Raw genomic sequence first — 17824 nt, forward strand, 5'->3', positions numbered from 1 at the left:
CAGGGGGGAATGAAGACAAGAGGATTTACTTTCAGACAACAACCAACAAGGACAGAATTGAATAGTCTGAGTAAGCAAATAAATGTGGGAGTAGCTTGCTTGTTATGGCGGTTACTACCCTTAGACAATTAAGCCTGTTACTTCACTTGGAAAGCATATCTAGCGCAGTTCACTGCTTCAACGGCAGGGTGAATGAAGAAAAGAGGTTTTACATTCAGACAACAACCAGCAAGGACAGAATTGCACAGTCTGAGTAAACAAATAAGCATGGGAGTAGCTTGCTTATTGCAGCGGTTACTACCCCTAACAAATTAAGCTTGTTACTTCACTTTGAAAGCATATCCAGCACAGCTCACTGCTTCAACAGCAGGAGGGGAATGAAGAAATAGGATTTACTTCTAGACAACATCTAACAAAGCATTGATCTTAGCAGTATGAGTATACAAGCATCGGGGTAACTTGCTCGATACGACGGTTGCTACCTTCAAACATTAAGCCTTATACTTCACTTAGGTGCACCTCCAACACTGCTCTCTGCATCAATGGCGGGGGTGGAAGGAAATTAGAACCAAAAAGTTACCAATAAGGCCCTGAAATCAGCGGTCAGAGTAATAGATAAGTATGAGAAAATAAGTATGAAATCTTGCTGGGCAGACTGGATGGGCCTATTGGTCTTCTTCTGCCGTCATTTCTATGTTTCTATATAGATCAGCAACTGAAGTACAGTCATAAATAGTCCCTTGGGCAAGAAAGAGTGCACTGCTCTCAATATAAAACATGGTCATGATACACAGCTTAACATGTGACTTCATTGACAAAGAAAGATCTAAGACTACTCCCAGGCTGTGAATTTCAGACAAAATTTGGATCTGGTTATCTTCAGTTACTAAACTGGAGTTGACTTGAATACTTTCGTTTTCTCAGTATTCAATACTCAGTAATTCAATAATAAACCATTTGATCTCAGCCATTGTTTAATAAATGAGACATCTATTGAAAGACAGTAATGGCATTTCCCCTGAGACTTCACTAGGTAAATAAACCTGTACATCGTGTGCATATTCTAAAAAAACACATATTCATTCTTGCCTTTTCAAATCCTAATGTTGCCATATAAATGTTAAAAGGTACAAAGGATAGAGATGATCTTTGGGGTACCCCATACTCTATTTGTTGCCAACTAGAATGGTTCAAATCCATTCAAGTTTCTGTAATTCAAATATGAGCACTTTTCTGGAGATACCAAGATGTTCCAGGTGAGAAACAAATGTCATTTTTTTTTACTGAGTCAAAGGCCTTAGATATATCAAACTGTGCCAAGATCCTAGTCTTATCTTTCTCCATACTACTTAGCAATAATCCTTCTGTGTTATTCCCTTTTATATGAAGGTAAAAAAATGTTTCTTGCCTGATTCCACTAACACCCCTTAATCTCTTCAGCACACAAAAAGAAATCTATAATTCATTTTCTGCAATTTTGAAACTGGGCACATTTAGCTCTGAGCTTGTATTTCCTTCTCAGGCTTCATGAGCATAAACGCAATAAATGGCAGGGCGAATAACACTGGGCAGAGCCTTAAATCTGGTCATAGTATGGATGATGGGAGTCCTCTGCGGCCTTATTCCCAAATGTTCTCGCCATGCCTGTGTCTATAGGAAAACGCCTTGATAAAACAAGCCCTATCTGTTGATAGGGCTTGTTTTATCAAGGCGTTTATTATTGAATACTGGTTTATTATTGAATACTGCTGACAGTATTCATTGAATACTGGTTTATTATTGAATATCTGTTGATATCTGTGCATTTCTGGAGGCACAACTTAAAGTCAAACTGGAAAGCTTTAAACTCTTCCTAAAGAAAACAAAAAAAGTGAATACTGCTGACAGAATTTTGTTTAAGACATACAGAGGGTCGGCATGTAAAAACAATTTGAGCTGAACATGCAAAGAATATCCCCACATCATTGTGTGAGGCTTTAGGCTTATGCATCAAAAAGTAAGCATGTACTGACATGTGATTAGTATGCCTTAAGGCAAATTTCCTGGCACGTGCCCAAACTGGGAGATAAGCACGCAAGTCGGACCAGCTCAGGCTGAGTGGATTTTAAAAGCCGTACGTGTGTGCACGTATCTCCCGCCACACGCACAAATGAAATATCCAAACAAGGGCTGGGGCACAGAAACAGTCTGGGCAAGGCATGGGCGTCCCTGAATTTAAACTTGAAATTGACATATAAATACTCATGCGCCTAACTTTACGTCTGCATTGGAGAATGTGCAAGTTATAAGCAAAAAAATCTAGACAGATCAGTGGGGTTTTAAGGGTTGGGTCTTACTGGAGAGAAAGGAGGCTATTAAACTAGGAGGGTTTGGAAGTCCTATCCCTTAACTGGGTTCAAACTGTGAAAAGGACTAATGGTGTCGGCACGCTCGTCTTTTAAAATTTCCCCACTTAAGTGGGGATGGCCCGCGCCATTTTTAAAGATGGCGCCGGCCGTCCATTACTCCTACCATGTGACAGGGCCTGGCCAATGGCACGGATACCCTGTCACAAGGTAAAGGCAAAGAGCCATCGGCGCCATTTTTATTAGTGGCAGCCGATGGCCCCGAGAGCGGGAGATCGCTCCCGGGACTTCCACTGGACCACCAGGTACTTGTAAAACGTTTTGGGGCGCAGCTGATAAACAAAACCGCGATCAGGCCACACAAAAAAAAATTAACGATGTGAATCGGAACCGGAATCGGAACTGATTCCAGTTCTGATTCACATCTCTATGCGCGAATATGTTGGGCGGCCCGGATACACGCGTAAATGCCGCTATGAACATCTGAAAAAGAGGCAGGGCTTGGGTGGGATCTGAGCAGGACTCGGGCATTGTGGGGTTTTAACCTGAAAGGTGTGCGTAAATATTTATGTGAGCCGGTGTGCACTGGGGTTCCCTGCTGCGAACCTTACTTCTGCTGGGGATGACGTGTACGTGATAAAACAAAACTAATCTAGGCAGATGAGCGGGGTTTTAAGGGTTGGGGCTAACAGGAGGGGAAGAAAGGCTATTAAAGCAAGGGGAACTGAAAACCTATTCCTTAACTGGGAGAACTGGGAACAAACTGGAGAAACTGGCAATGGCATCGACGCATGGCCCTTTTAAAATTCCCCCAAATACATGGTAGAAGAGGGATTTACATGCATCTGCATGTGCCCACTTAAAAATCAGCGCACATGTGCACGCGGCCAGGCTGTTTTATGGCATGAGCGCATATATGTTAGAAAATAGCCTTGAACACACACACGTGCCCCCGTGTGCTGCTAAAAAAAAGTTATCGTCCCTATTTGTAGGTAACTTTCAGCAGGTGCACTTGTGTACATCGGCACATGTCCAGGGACACGGCAGTTTTATAACTTTCGTGCACATACACATGTATCTAATCAAATAGCCCGGGCACACATATTTTGCAACTGGTGTGCACAGCCATGCGAGTGGGGAAGTGTTATAACTAGAGATGTGAATCGGTTCGGATTCCGGTTCCGATTCACGTGGTTTTTTTTTCATCGGGCCCGATCGCGGTTTTGTTTATCGGCTGTGCCCGAGCCGATAAACAAAAAACCCACCCCGACCCTTTAAACTAATCCCTTTGCTTCCCCCACCCTCCCGACCCCCCCAAAAACATTTTACAGGTACCTAGTGGTCCAGTGGGGGTCCCGGGAGCAATCTCCCGCTCTCGGGCCGTCGGCTGCCACTAATAAAAATGGCGCCGATGGCCTTTGCCCTTACCATGTGACAGGGTATCCGTGCCATTGGCCGGCCCCTGTCACATGGAGGGAGCACTGGATGGCCGGCGCCCCACCTAAACCATGGCCACACCATGCCCCTCTTTGAATCAGAATGAGATATTCATGCATTGGGAGATGAATACACTTGTAGGCAGCTTTTCAAATCCTCTGGGTGTGCACATGTCTTCATGTGTGTAAAAGTAGCACATATTGCAGCAGTTTTCAAAAGCCCATCTACTTGCTTAAGGTGCACTTATGCAGGTAAAGCCTATGGAGAATTCAATAGCATTTATAGTAGCAATTTTCAAACGCCTACTTACGTGCGTAAAATCCAGTTTCAAACACACAAATCCTTTTGAAAATTATCCCAAATATGTGTTAGCACATTTAAATAAATAAGCCCCTCCCTGACAGAAGTACATTGAAGGCTATGTTTGCCTCTTCCTCTTTGTTGAAGACTCAGAAAGGAAACAGATCTTTGAGCACACAAAGGAAATGTTAGGGATGCACGTTGCTTCCACTCAAAAGGGACATGGGCTTCATTGGCATGTAAGTTTCTATCAAAGCAGTCTTAAGAAGTTCAATGCCAAGTTATCAGGTTTTCGCTCTCTTCAGGGTTGACTTACTAGAATGCCATCTATTTTTCATGCTCCTCTAATTCTTACTATTGTATCGGAATCCCCCAGCATTTTTGTCCCTTAGTCTGGAGTGGGCTGGTAATTCAGCTTCTGAGGAGCCATTTGATACATTTTCATTGCATACAAAGTCAGCAGATGTTCTGAAAATGATTTCTAGCATAGCGAAGGATGCCCTTGTAGGATATGACCATGTAATGCTTATTGGAGAAAGTGGACTTTGGTCACAGCAGTAGAGGAAAATGATATTCTAAGTGCATGAAAAGAAAATAGTGTTAGCATTATATTATGGGTCCCTTATGAAGCCACAAAATCAAGAAATAAAGGCTCGCTGATATCTCTAGCGATATCATTACAGTAACAATTATAGTATTTTTTAAATGCCATCTGACAAATATGTGAAATACAGATGTTAGAATTCATTTGATTCATTAAAAATGAAATACATCAGAGAATTTCAGAGCTCTCTCTCATACAAATTGCCCTGGCGTACATAATCAGTTTTTCTAAACAGGTTACGTTTTGCTGTTTATTTTTTTTCCCTATAGATTAACACATGCGGACAGCATTGCACCTAGGATTTATGGACATCGTTATTTATTCTCTAATTTTGCTTATCATTGAGGGAGTTTATGAACTCATACATACTTTCATACATATGTTTTAGTATTATATACATTTTTCAAATAATAAGTACTATACAGTAACAATATATATTTTCCACTGTTTTAATAATCTATTCCCTAGATTCATCAAAGTGCTATAAATTTTGCATGGATAATCCCCATGCTAAGGAAAAGGGTTGTGGCTAGGATATTTTTTGAGTTATTGCACTGTGTGCTATTTTAGTGCGTTGCAAAGATATGTTATTGGGGCCTGTGATATTTTTACTTGGGAAGCTGTGCAAAAAAATTTAAAATTCTGCAAAATTCTGCAACCTTTATATTGGTCAAAATAACACAATTTACATGACAGTCTTTAAGTAATTACTTTTTAAATTAATACAGAAAAAAGAGATGCAGAATTTTAAATATTTTGAGTAGAATTTCCCTAGAAATTCACTGTAAGAGTGTCCCTTCCACTCGCTTTCCCTATTCCCCTGGTCACTTTACCCTCTCAGGCCCCAACTCCTCCACCTGCCAGTATCTCTGCCCTCCACCTCTAGGCTCAACCTCTTCCACTCTATCGCCAGTCCCAGAGTTTGACCCCGTTCTCAGTACTGCTCCTTACACAGGCTCCCTCTGTCCCTCTCATATACATGCTCTCTCTCTTTAGTACGCACACACACACCCTCATACAGTCTCCTTCACTCTCTCGCACACACACATCCCCTCATACAGGCCCCCTCTCTCTTGCATACATACCCACACAAGCTCCCTTTCTCTCTCACACATACATCCTCACTCAGGCTACCTATGTCTCTCTCTTACGCACCCCTTCACACAGGCTCTATCTCACACATACACAATCTCTTCACACAGGCTAGCACCCTCACATACACACGATCCCTTTTTCATACACACGAGCTCCCAATTTCTCACACACATACACACTCCTTCACAATCTGCTCATATTGGCTCCCTCACTCAAGCATCCCCCCCCCCACTCTCTTATCTTTCACACACCCTTCTGCTCACCCCCTCCCCCTTCTCACACCCCTCTCCCTCTCCTGTCACACAAACACACACATTCACCGGGGCCTTCATCTTTACCGTGAGCAGAGATTTCTACAAAGTTCTCGAACCCTAGCTTGATGCATCGCTACATGGGAACTAGTGGTATATAAATAGGTTATGTGTGGCACCCCAGAGGTGCTCTCTCTTCTCTCTCTTCTCTCTCTCAATCTCTCTCTCTCTCAGAATTCACAATCTTATCACAAATTCCATTTCAGGCATATCACACAGCTTAATGCGAGAAGAAAAGTGTAGTTATTTCCAGCACTAAAAACATGCATTACCCTATTACACACTGCATTTATGCCCCTCATTTTCATAATCTTCTCTCCTTTGAATACATTAGCATTCACATCTCACAATGCGAAAAATAACCCATGCGTATTCACAGGCGTTAGACTATTATAACGGCCTAATGCACTTTGATGAATGACCCTGGATAGTGTTCTGCCATGGCAGACATTTCTAAGTTCTACAGTATGCTCACCAGTACATATATATATATATATATTTTTTTTTTTAACTTTGTATTTATTATTATGGCATAACTTTACAAAGCAAACAACACTTTGCACAGGAACACAAATGAGAGTACAATAGATTCACATTAAAGTAATATTGACAAAAGGAAATATATCTCATTAACCTTTAGACCACAAAAAAAAAAAAGGGAAAAAGAAAAGATAATGAGGAGAAAACTAAAAAGGAAATAGCCTTAGCATGAAGAAAGCTCCTGTATAGACAAGGATCGACTATTCTAGGCTCAAATTATGGGAAACAGATGATAAAGTTAACTCCTTAGAATCTGTAGAACGTTTTCACTGCTCAGGGAACAAACCATGTAACAATCATTTGTTAAATTTGACAATGCATTTACAGAAATATCTCCACAAGAACAGAGCCCCCAAAGCATGGGTCTCATGATGTAAAGCCAAAAAGTGTTTTCTTCTATCTTGAGTAGCTCGGGCCACATCTGGAGAAAGTCTAATCGCTTGCCCCCATGAATTGAGAATTCATATTTTTGAAAGAACATTTCATAAGAAAACTTAAATCATGGTCAGCCTTTGGAACTCCCTACCTAGTCTACTATTTATTTTATTTATTATCTTTTTTTGTATATACCGACATTCAATCTGAGATATCACATCGGTTTACATTCAGGTTCTGTAGGTATTTACTAAGACTAACAACTGAAAAAGGGAAATTCAAACAAGATCTAAAAACATGGCTCTTCAATAAAGCCTATGAACTCACCTGAAATGATTCTAATATACTTAGTAAAAAGACTAATCTCACTCTTAACTTTCTTTGATTTGTTTACTTTCATAAACTTTCTGTTTAAATAAATCCTTGGAATTATTCTCCTCTGTTATTTGTCTGTAATTAATAACGCTCTTATTCTTATATATTTTCATACTTTTTATATTAATGCAGTTTGAAATTGATTATCTTTCTGAAATGTAGTTCAGTGCTAGATTTGTAAACCGTTGTGATTTACTTTTGAAACGACGGCATATAAAAGGCATAAATAAATACATAAATAAATAAATAGGTAAAAGATTCCAAAAAAGCAGTTAAGTTCATATCCTCAGTACGAAGATGTAAGTACTGCCGAAATGGTAGGAAATACATTTTAATTAAACACAGGAATACCTTCCCTGGCAAGCCAACAATATGCAGATTTCCATCAAATATCTCTTACATTTAATCCTAACTAGTCAGTTGACTATTCCCTTGAAGAAGAACGAATGTTTGAAACACAGATCCATGTCAGGAACTGTGAGCATTTTGCATTTCTTTAAAGAATTAGTTTTGGAATTTGGGGCTTTACAAAGATTAGAAAGCAGCTTCACAACACATCTGGATCTCTGGACATCACACTGAGATAAGTTTAAATAAAATGTAATTGCACAAGAAAATAAGAATAAATAGGAGCACAATATTCAGAAGTATGACCTATATATATATATAAGGCAGATGGATCTTTATTGTGGTAGCAAAATCTGATGATTCTTATTATGATGTTCAATATATTATGGCGCTAGTATGAGTATTTTAACTTTATCTTTATACATTTTCAAATAATTACATCCAAGAATTCTTAGCTACAGAAAAATGCAAACAAACTCAGTACTTAATATATACGAGATGGTTATTATACTGACCTTATAATGGGGAAAGATTACGAGGAAAAATTAACTAAAAACATAAAATACTAAGCCACCTTTAAATTAGATCTATGTATACACCTATAGAAAAGCATTCATATGAAAAGTAGTAGTTTTCCAGCTGGGATGGGTCATAGAAAATATAACTAATATCTTGAAACTTGAGCATACATTTACATGGAAATTTCAGCAGGAATGTTGCACCTGTATCTAAAACTTCTTTCCAGAAAGATTTTCCTTCGAGACTGAGTTTCCTTCACCATGTCAGGAAAAATAAAGGGCTAGATTTTAAAAGCCCTGCGCCGGCGCACCTATTTAGCATAGGCCGCTGGTGCGCGCAAAGCCCCAGGATGTGCGTAAGTCCCAGGCCTTCGTAAAAGGGGCTGGAGGGGTCGTGTCCGGGCTTGTGTTCGGGGTCAGGGGGCAGTCCAGGGCGGATCCGGGGGCATGGAGACGGTTCGGGGGCGGGCTGGGAGGGCGGTCCCGCGTCCTCCGGCACTGCGGCCTGTGCCAGGGGATGCTGAGGCGGCGCGCGCAAGTTACACCTGCTTCAAGCAGGCGTAACTTTCCCAACAAAGGTAGGGGGGGATTTAGGTAGGGCTGGGAGGGTGGGGTAGATAGGGGAAGGGAGGGGAAGGGAGGGGAAGGTGGGGGGACGCGGAAGGAAAGTTCCCTCCGAGGCCGCTCCGATTTCGCTCGTATCTTATAAATTCCGGCGTACTTATTTAAGATCTACCTCAAAGATTTTATGACCAATACAATTTGACCTTACAATAAAAGAGCTTTAAAGTCCATCACTTATCTGATTCATTTACATAGATCACAAGAAGAGAAGCTTTAGCCTTAAGTTCTGAATTAGAATCTTTTAGGAAATGCAAGAGCAAATGAGGCATCTTTATGATCACATTCCACAGAGGGAGAGGAGACCCAGTCCCCCTGTCGTTTGATAGTTATAGCAGGGGTTACATTATTAATTATTGTGTTTTTATTGTTGACTAGCGGACCCCTGCCACGCGTTGCAGTGGCTGAGTCAGAATCTTTGCCCTCCCTGCCCCTTCCCCTTGCTCATTTACCTCAGTCACTCATCCTCTTCCCCCTTGGTCACTCCCCCCCCCCCACTTCCCTCCCCCCCCCCCACTCCAACTCTGTTCCCTCACACTCACCTCTCCCCTCATTCTTCCTCCCCTGACAGTTACCTCCCTCCCCATTCTCCCTCCCCTCACTGTCACCTCAGTGACACCCCACCTGGTGAGGGCTGTTTTGTAACCTTTCGGAAATGGTGCACATTTTGTGTTTGCGTTTGTGTGTGCCCTCCCCCTTTGCACCCCAAAGTAATCCCCACAGAAACGTTGTGTTTATATAAGCCTCCCCCCCCCCCCCCCCCCCAGGCTGGCGAAATAGACCAACCCACAAGAGTTGTAGAATCTCGGAACTGCCCCCTGGCCCCCCCCCCCCGAACATGGACGCAAGAACATTCCCACGCCCCCCGCCCCCCTTGCAGGCTCGACGATACCTTTCAAAAATGGTAGTTGGTGGAGCGGGCGTTCGTTCCGGCATGGAAGTATTGGTGCCGGGCCCTCAAGGTGGAGCAATGGGAGCGGTCGTCTCACTGAGATAGTAAGGGCGAAGGTGCGCCGGTTGCCAGTTCAGAAAGTGGCGTCAACGGGCCCTCGCCCTTACTATGTCACATGGGCTACTGCCGCTATTGGCGTTCCTGGCAGCCGACAGCCGTAGTGTATGCGATGTGTCCCGGAGCGGTGTTGCCCCCCCCCCCCCCCCTCGCTGGAGCAGCCCAAACTATTCTGCAGTTTTCCGTGCTTTTGGAGGTTGAGGGCAGTAAGTAGAAAGGTCATGTGCGTGAGGGGTGTGAGGAGGGTGTTTGTATGTGAGTTCCTAGGGTGTGGGAATTGCAAACATGTGGCATGCGAGTGGCCTCTCGGTGTAGCATGATGGTATTTAGTGGGTTTTTGTGTTTTTTGAGGGTGTTTATTTATTTATTTATTTAGGGGTTTTTTATACCGACATTCTCGATATAAATATCAAATCAGGTCGGTTTCCATAGAACAAAATTGTCGCAGGTAAGGCGTTACATTAAACAGAGTTTTTGAACAAAAGAACGTAAATCATTAAATATTAAATATTAAATATAAAATAGGGTGTGTGAAATAAGTACAATTGGCATGTGTGCGGGGGGGGTGAGGAGGGTGGATTTGTGTCTGTGAGGAGGGTGGATTTGTGTCTGCTCGGAGGGTGTGTGAATCGCAAACATTGGTCACGTGTGTGTGGGGTGAGCATTTGTGCAAGGTGTAAGAGCTTCCGCTTACATCCACCAGATGTCGCTGTTTTGTGGAACCAAATTTTAAAACTTTTTTACCAGCCCCCGGTGTGACATATATGTAATGTAAGTGTAGAAGATCCTTGCCGTATGTGAGGTGAAACTTGTGTCCAAATTTGAACGCAATCAGTTAAGTGGTTGCTGAGATTAGCAATTTGGTACAAACTATTTAACATTTTTATTTATATAGATGTAAATTGATGACTGTATTTATCATCCTTGTTGTGAACCGCTTTTGGTTCATATTTTTGAAGGAAGATGGTGTGAACGTGCGATAACATAAGATGAGCTCGTTTCCTGTTTTCCTATTGGCTGTGTCCATCTGTGTGCGGGCTGCAGGGGCCAGCAGCCTTGCCCTTTATCTGTCACTTTAACACTAGTAGGGGATGGGGGAGAGGAGTAACAAAGCAATGGCTGAAGCAGCTCCGAGGCAGCGGAAGTGCACATCATTTTGCCCCCTTTTTTTTTTTTTTTTTTTACTTTTCTGCCTCTCTCTCTCTCTTGTTTCCATCACCTCCTCTTCACTTCCTCCTTATTCACCATTCCTTTCCCATATTTCACCCCTGACTCTTAGAATTCCAGCTTACTCTTCCACCTCCCTCTCTCACCCCCCCTCTACATTCCCTTCTCCCCCTGTGCGTTCACTCCCCGGTCACGGATAAGGAATTATATCCTATGGGTAGCGGTGCCCTATGGCTGGAAGCTGGGATGGAGCCTTTGCACTGCAGGCAGGAATAACTGGGCAGGCTGAGGGGTCCAGCTGATCTTTTTATGCTAATATGTTACTGCCTACAGATCAGCTATTTACTCAGCTAACGCTAAACTGTCATTAATGCTCTGATAGTGATAAAGCTCACGCACATGAGACACCCATCCGAACATTCATAACAGCAGTATATTGTTCACTGATATCCCCCCCAAAAAAAAAAATATATTGGTGCAGTATTTTGTGGAACCATTGGTTTGTAAGCAGAGTTTTGTTCTTTCTTTTCAAAAATTAAAATAGGATTTTCCAGCCCCCATGAAGGGTTTACGTGGACCGCTGTATGTTTTGAAAAATGAGTCTTGAGAGTTTTGCTATAAAAGCCCAAGAGCAAATAACTCTGCAGAAATGCAGACAATCCATGCTTCTTAGGGAGGGGGTCAAAAGATTAATACAGTTAAAGGTTACAAATATTGGAGGTACTGGTTTGACTCAGAATTGAAAGGGCATGTTCATGACAAAATCCGGATAAAAATAAACATGCCTCCTATTTCCTTTCAGCTAAAGTAAGGATTATTGACATAAGGAGACACTTGGTGCTCATTCTTTGTTCACTATAATGTTTGGTTTTGCTGATTTCTTTTTTTTTTAAAACAAGATTGCTTTCTTTCCTTTCAAACATTGGCCTGGATGTGGAATTAATATTGTCTTGATCTGGGCATTGCAAAAAAAAAGAAATCAATATTTGTGACTTAGTAATAATGATAAGAACATTGACCTGAGGAGATTTAAATTTTCATTTTATACTTTGAAAGACCTTTCTCTTTAATCCTTTCCAACCAGGTCTTCTGACGGAGGAACCAGACATGGCCTTCAAGATTTCCCCTTATCCTGCATTCCTCCCAGGTACACAACACATCCTAGAATCTCCTCTAAATCAAACAAAAGGATTCCGTTGACCTCTGAGCTGCGTCTAATCATTTCCCATGGGCCACCACTAGGTTAACCTTTAAGAAAAGAGTTCTTAATTGTCTGCACCCCCAGGTGATAACATATTCAGATGCAATCAGATTTGGATATGGGATCCTTCCTTTATTGGTGCATTCCCATAGTTGTGGCCTAATTATGATAGAGAGAGGAGTCTGCAAGTAGGCAGAGATATATGGGCCGGATTTTTAAAAGGGTTACGCGCGCCGGGCCTATTTTAAAAAGGCCTGGCGACGCACGTAAAGCCCCGGGTTGCGAGTAAGTCCCGGGGCTTGCAAAGGGGTGGGGAGGGGGCTGGGTGAGGTCAGTCTCCCGGCCGCTGTGCCGGGGATCACGCGTCGGCAGTCGGCCGGCACGCGCAACTTACTTCAGCCCCAGGGCTGAAGTAAGTTGTGAAATAAAAAAAAAAAGCAAAGGAAAAGGTAGGGGGGAAAGGACAGGGGAGGTAGGGAACGGGGGAAGGCAGCGTGGCTTGGCGCATGCAAGGTGCACAAGTGTGCACAGCCTTGTGCGCGCTGACCCTCAATTTTATAACATGCGTGCAGCAATTTTGCTCTTTATGATACCTTTCTACCTTTTTTCCTGGCACATAAATCAGATGTACATGTGCACGCACCAGGTAGCGCGCGCCCATGTATGCCGCTCGTGCTTCTTTTAAAATCTACCCGTATATGCCTAGTCTTTTCCATACAATCTTATGAGTCACCCAATACAAATTTACAATTGACTTTAGAAAATCAAAACAACAAGAAGCTTACTCCATCTCCATGAGACCCACCCAAATTGTTGACTGTCTTACCCTAGACTGTTTCCTTTTCTTCACTTCACTATTGCTCTGACTCCCTCAGTTCCCAGTCCCTCCCAATACATATGACGGGGTGGCTAACTCCAGTCCTTGAGAACCACAAACAGGCCAGGTTTTCAGGGTATCCACAATGCATGTGTATGAAATAGATTTTTGTAGAGTGGAAGCTGTGCAAATTTTGATCACCTCACTTGTTGTTCCCATTTCCAGGTCATTTATAAATATATTAAAAAGCAGTGGTCCCAGAACAGATCCCTGGGGCACTCCACTATTCACCTTTTTTCCATTGGGAAAATTTACCATTTATCCCTGCACTCTGTTTTCTTTTAACCAGTTCCCAATCCACAATAGAACATTGCCCCCTATCCCATAACTTTTAATTTCCTAAGAAGTCTCTCATGAGGGAATTTGTCAAATGCTTTCTGGAAATCCAGATACACCATATCAGCTGGCTCATCTTTATTCATGTGTTTAATTATGACCTCAAAAAATATAGCATATTGGTAAAGCAAAACGTCCCTTGGCTAAATCCATGTTGGCTTTGTCCCATTATCTATATGATCAGCAATTTTGCTCTTTATGATACTTTCTACCTTTTTTCCTGGCACATAAATCAGATTCATCACTGGTCTGTAGTTTCCAGGATCACTCCTTGCTACCTTTGTTAAAAATTGGCGTTACATTGGCAACCTCCCAGTCTTCAGGTCCTATAGACTGTTTTAATGAGAGTTTACAAATTACTAAGAGCAGGTCTGAAATGTCACTAATCAGGTTTTTTTTTTTTTCAGTGCTCTGGGATGTGAACCATCAACTCATGATGCAATGGAGGCCAAGACTGCAATGTGGAGGGAGACGTGCAGAGGATGCTCCCCTGCCAGCCACGGCTGCATACTATGCAATCGGCTCCCTGGATGCAACCCCTTACCAGGCTTTGCAGCACCACCCACGTTGTCCAACTATGCAAGGCGGGATAACTTTAGGCCTGCTCTGAAGGAGGCCCAAAATTATCCAGATTAACTTAGCTGGATTTGATTAAAAATGTCTAAGTTAGCCGAATAACTTAATTCCTCCCTGAAACATCCTGGAACACCTCTTTTTTTATCCAGCTTATTCTAACCAAATAATTACTTATCTAACTACACTTTAGCCAGATAAGGGACTGAATCTCCCAAACCTTGCCATTTAGATGGATAACTTAAAGTTATGCATCTAAATAGATTTTGAATATTGACCTCCATATGAAGAGTGGAAATATATCTAATTTTAGTTGTTTTAGATTGTCATACCTAACTAATAGGGGTGTGCATTCGTTTTGAACTTATAGGTAAAACGCAACTTATTTTTTTTTTTTTAACTTAAATAAGTGATGAGGCGAAAACGATTGGATTTCCAACTTATTCAACATAGCTATGTTGAATACGTTGGAAATCGCGATTGTTGATCCTAAATAAAAATTTAAACCCCTCACCCTCCTTAATCCCCCCCTCCAAGACTTACCAAAACTCCCTGGTGGTCTAGCGGGGAGTCAGGACGCCATTTCTGAACTCCTTTGCGAGGAGCATGTGACATCGGCGTCACGTCGGAGTGACGCTGACATCACGTGATTCCCCGCGGGTTCGCTCCGGGACCCTCGTTGGACCCAAAAGGAACTTTTGGCCAGCTTGGGGGGGTCAGGAGGCCTCCCTCCGAGGCTGCTCCGATTTCGGAGCAGCCTCGGAGGGAACAGGCAGCACGCGCCGGGCTCAGCGCGCGCAGGTTGCACAAATGTGCACCCGCTTGTACGTGCCGACCCCGGATTTTATAAGATATGCGCGACTACGCGCGTATCTTCTGCACGAACAAAAGTACGCGCACGCGTAAATTTATAAAATCTACCCCATAATGTATATTCCTAAGATAGCAAACATTTAGGGGCAGCAGGCTGGCTAAGATTTTCTACCTTTCAGCTCTGTTGAATCTGTTGCTACTCTGTAACAGACCCTTACAGGAGGTGGTGGTGGTGCTGGTGGGGAATGAAAACATCAAAAGTACCTAGAGGCAGCAAAATCCTAAATCCGTCCCTGAAAAAGGCTAGTTAGCATGGAGGAGAAGCTTTCCTGAGATAGACAACTCCACTAGAGTCAGAAGCCTCTGACTTAGCTCCCACTTCCCTGAATCAAGACCCAGAAGCTGCCAAGCCAGCCTCCCTCCAAAGATAATACCATTTCCCTGTCAGATTCCCCCTTCCCCTCCCAGTTTGACTCCCAACTAATGATTCCCCCCAGCATGCCAATTGTGGTCACAAGCCAAAAATTAGCCACAACCTTGGGAATTTCTCTTATAACTGACAAAAAAAAACTAAATAAGTAGAATTTTCAATGCACCAATAAAAGAAGAAGAATTCTACCAAACGTCTGCAACATAGATAACAGTTTTTAAACTGAAAGATGTTCACATAGGAGTCAGACAAATGTGCCAATACTAAGCTTGCAATATCAATGACTTCAGTATAATCATAGATCTCTTAAACATTTCAATAAAACAATTTTTTGATGCAATAAAATAATAGTTATTGAAGCAGTAGTAAGCTTTTTATAATGGAAGTCCATTAACAGTACTCAAGCAACCCGACCATCTATGATTTGAGATCCAATCTGCTTCAAGAAGTATATTCTTATATTGCTTGAAACCTAAGAGCTTCCTGCACAGAAAAGCAAAGCAGTAACAATTTTAAAGTCCAAGTCACGTGTTAAAATGCCAATGAATTTAAAGCAGCAAGCACGTTCTAGAGGCAAAGAGACATGCAAGGAATCACTTTACAAACTGATTAGTGCTTATTATGTCATTGCAGGTCCTCATTCATTTCATGTGGCTTAATGGTGTTTAAGGTAAAAATCCAAAATGGTTCATTTAACAATTGTTCATTTCCTTCCTCTACAGTGTTCAGAAAAATGTTCAATCACTGTCCATCGATGTCCTAAGGGTCAGAAGCCTTTTCATGCTCCTCCATGCAGACCAGCCAATGGCTAACAGAAAATTCTTAATAATTCGGAATTGGTATCATTCTTAAAAGCTATTTTTTTTTTCATGGTGATAAAGGCTGTACTTTCAATAACCTTGTCATTCAAACAGAGTGAACATTCTTAGGTTATTTTTGGCAGTGCTGTGACAAAGGTTTTACAGAAGATAAGGAAAATGTTGACTTGCTGTCCTGTATTGATTTTTGACTTGAACATATTGCAGATGTCTCAATATCAGACTTTGCCCACTGACATGAAGCATATTTGCTATAGTGATATTAGAGTTTTCTGTGGGTAATAGTCTTCTTGATCACAGATAAATGCAGCCTAAGTGAAAAGTTTGACAAACACTCTTTATGCCAGAAAAAAAAGAGGCAGGGCACAGTCGCTGGTTTTGATTTTTCTCTTCACTGGGGGAGGGCAAGGGTGGGAGCGTAGCTGACTTCTCAGTTAGGTGACCTGTGCGATCGCACAGGGTGCCAGAACTCATGTGCCGGTGCAATGTGATGGTGTTCCCAGTATCTCGTTTCCGAGTGCCCTTATTTTTTTATTTCTCGCCAGCCGGTGCTTACACTGATCCCAACACGAGGCTGCAACCAGCAGTCTAAAATGTATGGCCCTGCAAAAGTCATGCCTGATGCCACACTCTCCCCCCTCCCCTGAAGCAGCTAGCCTGGGAAACAAAGCAGAAGTTGCATTGGAGGGAGATCTCCCAATGTGGCATTTTCAGCACTGGAGTAAGTTGTTGGGTGTCTTAATGCTACTCCTACCCCGAACCCATTGATAGTAAAATGGGCCCTTGGAGCCATTTTAAATAGTCACAGATGCCTTGTGGGGGTCAATCATACGGTTGGTTTGGTCAGGGCAGCTCCATTCCTGCATAGCCACTGTGACCAACACCAGGCCCCTCAGCAGTTTTTTTTTTTTTTTGCAGCCGGTGCCTTCTTTCTTCTGAAGCTCTATGTCAGTAGTGGCAGTGGTCACCTCCATGGGCCTGCTCCCACTGCTCTGCACGCTCCCTCTCATCATTGTGGCGGCAGAAAGTAACCCTGTTGTCTCCCCTCACACCTTCCCTGCCTTGGCTTCAGTCAGCAGGATGGAGTGCTGAGCAGAGGTCCACCACCGCCGCCTCACTGCTACTCTCAGCCATGGGATCCCTTCATGCTGGGGCCATGACAAAATATAATCATAAAAAAGTATAAACAGCATCAAGGTATGACAGAGCATATACCCAGGGACCATGGAACACCTTAAGGACAGGACCTAGCTATCGGGCCCCAGTCCACCTTAAAACAGGGAATACTGCGTACAGACTAGGGATGTGCAATCGTTTAGGACGAATTAGGCAATTTCAACAACATTGCCTCAGTCGTCCTGGTTCGGGGAACCCGAAAACTGAACCAAATTAACCCATAATTCGGGTCCCCCGAATTACAAAGGCCCGAACCGCGGGAAATACGAAATTTCCCACGGCACGCCGAAAACGAAGCCCGAACTAAAAGGTTCGGGCTTTGCACATCTCTAGTACAGACTGTCTCCTCTGGGCCGGCGATATAATGTGGGCTGATAGGAGAGAAGAGGGAGTCCCCAGACTCTAGGAAAGGACAGGCTTATGATTTGATCTTGAATAATAAGGGAAAGGCAGTCCCTTCAATATAGCTGAACTGTTTTGAGTTTATATTACTGAGTTGGAATTTGTGAATGTGAATACTGAGGTTTTGGAACCTGAGACATTGGCTCTTTTCTG

At 42.7% G+C, this 17824-nt stretch overlaps 1 long non-coding RNA gene across 4 annotated transcripts in view; it reads right to left on the minus strand.

The window, feature by feature from the left end:
• LOC115086456 overlaps positions 1–16159 on the minus strand; it is a 212651-nt gene extending 196492 nt beyond the window's left edge. For all 4 annotated transcript variants that reach the window (XR_003855304.1, XR_003855300.1, XR_003855299.1 and 1 more), the window contains exon 1: positions 15878–16159. This is a non-coding gene — a long non-coding RNA (uncharacterized LOC115086456). The remainder of the gene's footprint in view (positions 1–15877) is intronic.
• Positions 16160–17824: the final 1665 nt, after the last annotated feature.

Source organism: Rhinatrema bivittatum, chromosome 1 (genome assembly GCF_901001135.1).
Source record: "Rhinatrema bivittatum chromosome 1, aRhiBiv1.1, whole genome shotgun sequence".
Classification (NCBI taxonomy): Eukaryota; Metazoa; Chordata; class Amphibia; order Gymnophiona; family Rhinatrematidae; genus Rhinatrema; species Rhinatrema bivittatum.